Source organism: Lacerta agilis, chromosome 1 (genome assembly GCF_009819535.1).
Source record: "Lacerta agilis isolate rLacAgi1 chromosome 1, rLacAgi1.pri, whole genome shotgun sequence".
Classification (NCBI taxonomy): domain Eukaryota; kingdom Metazoa; phylum Chordata; class Lepidosauria; order Squamata; family Lacertidae; genus Lacerta; species Lacerta agilis.
This window is the reverse complement of record NC_046312.1, coordinates 64,961,937-64,967,936: the sequence shown is the minus strand read 5'-3', so window position 1 is coordinate 64,967,936 and position 6,000 is coordinate 64,961,937.

The following is a 6,000-nucleotide window of genomic DNA, read 5'->3' as shown; positions in this document are numbered from 1 at the left end:
AAGGGGATATTAGAAAACAGGACAGGAGCACTAGCCAGTTAAACTATTGCAGGAAACCATGTGCAGCCTAAGTTTAACCTCTGCAGAAGTACTGTGCTGGCAAAGAAGACGAATGCTCAATAAACCAGTTGTCTGGAGGGTGGATTAGGCACAGAAAGGCCTGGGAAGTGATGAAATATGCTTGAATATTTTACAAAGGGTTGGCTCTGATGGCCCAAATACAAAACCTGAATTCATTGTGTAACGTTGGGCTGCTGAGGCTTTTGATCTCTTCCCAATTTGCATTTTCAACGTCTTATCTATAGATGCAAATTTAGGCTGATTTTCACAGTAGGAAAAAACCAACAAGCTCTGGCTGCCAGGCCTTACTCTGATCTATGTGATGGCAACAGGATTTTCTGGACCCATTAAACCATACATCAGGGGTGGGAATCTGGAACCTACTGGTGCATCAGGTCCTTATTCCCCTATCCCCACAGTCCAAATTTGGAAGATGGGTGGGGCTACCCAAGTATCAGTGATGCCAGGTGAAACCAGTGCTTTGAAGTGCCTCCAATCACATTATCCTTGGGACTTCAAAGCACAGCTCTGGGCTCTTTCCAAGCCCCTTGCAAAGGGTCCTGCAATGTGCTTTGTAGTCCCCAAAAGCTCACTTTTGAAAATTCTTCTTAAAAACACGTGTGGGCAAGGATGTGATATTAACATAACAAATAATTTGCATGCCGATTTCTTTGTTGTGCCTTACTGCTACACAGTGCTTTTTTTCTGGGGGTACGCAGGGGTATGCATACCCCTAAACATTTTGTGAATCTAAATTTGGCCTCATTGAGGGGCAGTATTTCAATATGAGTAGGAAAATGAGAGTACCCTTAAACATTTTTTTTTATAGAAAAAAAGCACCGCTGCTACATAATAATAATTTCAAAAAGTTGCAATTAAACAAAGTATCAATTGACATGTTTGGCAAAAAAAATCTACTCACCCCACCCTGTAAACAGTTCCCAAGAAAATGTGTTTTCAGACAAGTGTTATTTTTGTATTCTTCAAAACTACCTGTATTAACAATTGTACATAAACAAGCAGCTGAAGAAAGCTGGGTGCCAAAATCCAATCACCACCCTGATATCCAAAACCTGTCCATAGCCAAACAGTCTCCAGAACACCTTGAGTGTGGGGAAGGTTGAAGGTACCTAAAGCAGTGAGGAAAAATAGAAAACACAGAGTGAGGAACCAAAGAGAAATTTTGGTTTCTTATATCAACACTAGTTATACCTTTTCATTTTCCAATGGGAAGGGACAGTAGTGGCCAAAGTGATAATAGTTAGGCCTGGGTCTACTCTGGAAAAGTGATGGGTAGATTCAACTTTGCTGGGCCTAACTTAAAATTAAACCTTGAGGTAATCTATGCATTCATACAGAAGGAAGGAAGGTAGAATAACTGGACTAGTTACCTATGACAGTCTGTACTTTCTCATGTTTTCCTTCAGGGATGTGTTTTTCCTTCAGAAATATACTATACTGTACAACCCTTAACTTCAAAGTATATTGGAAAGTCCTTCTCTTCAATTGAACACCTATTTCCTCAGTCACCACTAGATGGGGATCTTTCCTTTAAACTGAGACAGTTCTCCTACTTCTCGGATATCTCTAAAAGTTAGTAAATTCCTGATATGCTAAATCTTCCTTGGCTAGATTTTATATTTTGAACTTCCACAGTTCTATGACCCTTCTTATTCAGCAGTGGTTCCTGGAATCATAGAATTGCAGAGTTGGAAGGGACGCACGATGGTAGTAGTAGCAGTAATAATAATAATAATAATAATAATAATAATAATAATAATAATACCGGTTATTATTATTATTATTATTATTATTTATATCCAGCCCACCCCGGCCAAAGCCGGGCTCAGAGCGGCTAACAACAAGTAAAAATAGCACAGTGTACATAAAATCACACAGTCCATTAATTAAAATACATTCTAAAATCAATTCAGAATCAAATTAATGGCAACCATTGGGTTAGAGTTCTTTGAGGATTAGAGAAGGAGAGAGGAGGTCAGACTGTGCCTTGGCCAAAGGCCTGGTGGAACAACTCCGTCTTGCAGGCCTTGCAGAAAGATGTCAAGTTCCGCAGGGCCCTAGTCTCTTGTGACACAGCGTTCCACCAGATAGGGACCATGGCCAAAAAAAGCCCTGGCTCTGGTCGAGGTCAGCCTAACCTCCCTGTGGCCCGGAATCTCCAAGATGTTTTTATTTGAAGACCATAAGGTCCTCCGTGGGACATACCAGGAGAGGCGGTCCCGTAGGTACCAGGGTTCTAGGCCGTATAGGGCTTTAAAGGTTAAAACTAGCACCTTAAACCTGAACCTGAACCCCACTTGCAGGTGGGTAGCCATGTTGGTCTGCCATAGTCAAAACAAAATAGAAAAATCTTTTCAGTAGCACCTTAGAGACCAACTGTGTTTGTTCTTGGTATGAGCTTTCGTGTGCATGCACACTTCTTCAGATACACTGAAACAGAAGTCTAGTCTGGAAAGGGCATGATGCAAATAATGTTTATATGTAATATGTCAAATTTAAAATGTTAAATGTTTTTCCCTGTGAGAGAGGGGAGTGTGGTTTGCTCCCCCTAGTGAGAGGAGGGGGAGGATGAAAAAAAAATTGACATCTATGAGATGTGTTTAAAATTGTTAATTTGCAAAAACCAATAAAAATTATTTTTTAAAAAATAAAATTGATCATAGTTGCTTTCTATGAGTCATTACTAGTGCATGTATGTATAACACCTGTGTATGGATAAAGTTTGTTTTACATTAGTTGTTTTAAAGGGGTCACTTTAAGAAGAAAACCCTACAGCTGTAGATTGCTGTCACCTGTAACCAAAAACTATGCTGCACCTTTCGATATAATCTTACATTGTAACAGTTGTTGTTCACTGCAGAAACCACTGTTTTAAGTTCAGGTATAGCACAATTGTTTATATGATTTCAATTTGTTAAAATATGTTGAATTATGACATTATATTCATTTATATTACTTAGAATATGTACAACTGATGAAGCCCAGGAGGGCGAGTTCCATGACTTTGACACACTACATATGAACATGTACCACTGATGAAGCCTATGAGAGCGAAACAAGGCATTATTCTGGAAATCCTTGTCAACTCTGCGGAACTGTTGTAGGCTCCAATTTGGACTTTATGAACATATGTGGAACAGAAACTAGCAGATATTTGCTCTTTATGAATGAACTGATCTATTGGGACTTCCGTCTATATTATTGCACTTTATGTCTTGTTTCTGTGCAAGATAAACATTTGATATTGTGATAAGAATATATAGAAGAGTATTTTTATGTGAATGCACAGCTGGTTATGTCTTGTGTGTTTTTCGAATGTATTTCACGTAACGCAAGGTTTGATGTTGTTTTTCCTCCAACACAGAGCATGTGTTTCACATAAAGAAGATTGCAGGCAGTTCAAAGGAACATAGGCCGATCAAAAGGTGTTGTTTATTGGAAAAACTTACCTAACTGTTTTTCACTTATAAATGTATGCATCTCAAAGTGGTTGACAATATATACCTAATCATTAAAACCAATGAACAGCAACAATTACACTGCCCAGTCATATAATTTCAACCACCATAACAGCCATAACCAAAATAGAAAACAGAATTCCAATATCTACAGTCAGAAAATGCAAACAGAACTCAAATGTCTACAGATGACATGCAAAGCAGATGTTCTACCAATGTTGTGTCCTCTAGATGTTTGACTCCAACACCCAGCAGCCTCAGTCAATGGGGCCAAGGATGAATGCAATTGTAGTCCAATAGCATCTGTTGGCTACCCCTGCCCTAGAGGGTCTGGTGGGAAGCAGTGAAGAGTGGGAAGACAACGGAAGAGTGGGCCTTTGGGGGTGAAGTCAAACCATTGGAAAGTTACAGCGCCTGCTGTGGCTGTAGAGGCCGATACGGGAGAGACCTGTTTTGTTGCAGCTGGGGCAGATGAAGGCATCTGGTTTTCCTGCTACAGGTGTCCCGTAGCATTTCTTCACTGATTCATATGAGCAATCTAATGACTGGGGAGGGGACAATTTATCTCCAATATACATCACCTCCGCATATGGGTGTAGCCAGGATTTATGTTGCGGGGCAGTGTTGGGGGCAGGGCAGGCTTTACTTGATTTGCCAGGACAGAGGTTCACAAGTGCCGAAAGATACCGACTGCTACAGCTGTTTACATGCTTCCAGCATCCACCGAGAACACACCCCGAAACCCATTGTCTGCAGCCAAGCTCTGCTGTCTCTGTTCTGACTCTCAACTTTACGTCAGGCGTTTCTTGGCCCTATAGCCTTTAAGTTAGGCATTTACGTCAGGCACTACCCAAGCAACAAAGTGAAGAAGCCAATTGACAACATCAGACTGGTTTCCCCTGAATACAGTGCTACAGGGAACACTTAGAACATAAGATTACAGGACACTATGTTGTATTTCCTATAGTGCCCAGATTAAAAACATTCCAATCCAATGTATAATCCAGGGCATAGCTGTCAACCTTTCCCCTTTTTGCGGGAAATTCCCTTATTATACCATTGGGAAACAGCTATGACAGGGATCTACCGCCTATTGTGGATAATGATATCTCTCTCACACAGGCCTGGGGTGATAAGTTTGCAAAGTACTGCATGCAGAAGTTTTTTGTACGTGTGTGTGTGTGGCATTGTGGAGGAAGAAATGCAGGATCAACTTTTTTTGCTGCGCTGTTTGTTTTCCTGCTAGTCAATCACAAGGAGCAGGCAGCAGCCAGCTCCTTTTTTTTTTCTTTTTAGAAAAATGTGTGTTGGAGAAAAGGTGCAGGAATTATTTGTCTAATCCTCTATTAAAGCCATCCAAGTTGGTGGCCATCACGGCCTCCTCGGGGAGCGAGTTCCATATGCACTGCGTGAAGAAGTACTTTCGTTTATCTGTCCAAAATTTTGCAACATTTATCTTCATTGGATGCCCAGCGTGATGAGAGAGGGAGAAAAGCCTTTCTCTATTTACTTTCTCCATGCCATGCATTGCCGGGGTTCGGTGCTAGAGCTCCCCGTGCGTGAGTCTAAGCTACCCACGCACGAGGTACCAGTTGCCGGGGAAAAGCGGCCAGCGTTCCGCGTGCGTATGGGCACGGGCGCCGGCCAAGTCTCACTATCTGAAGGTTGCTGAGTAAGACGGAAAATGACTCCAAAGGTGCGTGAGTAAGTGGATGCCTCGAAACTAAATAAATGCCTCGAAAACTAATGGATGCCTCGAATCTGAACTGGAACTACTTGTAACCTCCTGCACTATCATTTAGTAAAAAAGGAAACCAAACCAAGGATATTGTCTAAGCATGAGATTTCTCCGACAGAAATTAAAAAATCCTAAAACCTTTACCCTTTTCCCCAAATGATGACAAACACCGAATCTTTCTTTTGTGGCTTTGGCAAAACCCGCATAGGCTCGTCTTCTAGCCCTAAGCTAAGTTTCCCTAAGCTCTCAGTCCCTGCGCGCCAATTCTTCCGCGATGCTAACTAAATAAAACTAAACCGATAAATCTTCCGCAAATCTAGCCCTAGGCTCAGGCCTGTCTTAGAGGGATCCGCCGCCCTGGCGCAACGATCCCTTGGCGCCCCCAGCCTGCCGCCTCTCCACCCGCCTCCCTCCCGCGCTGGCCGCCCCTCGGGAGGGGGGGTGGGCGAGCGGGGGATGAGAGGCGTGGCATTGGAGCGGGCGCCCGCGCTCCGGAGGGCGGGGGATGAGGGGGGACGGGCGGGCGCTCGCGCACCGGCGGGAGGGCGGGCTGCAAGCCGGCGGGCGGGCGGGCTGCAAGCCGGCTGCCCTTGCTTCCCAGAGCCCCTGCTGGAGTGCTGGAAGGTCGCGCAAAGCCCCGCGCCGCTTCAGCGCTCCAGCTGGGGCTCCGGGAGGCGAGGGCGGGCGGCTTACAGCCCGCCCGCCCGCCGGCGCGCAAGTGCC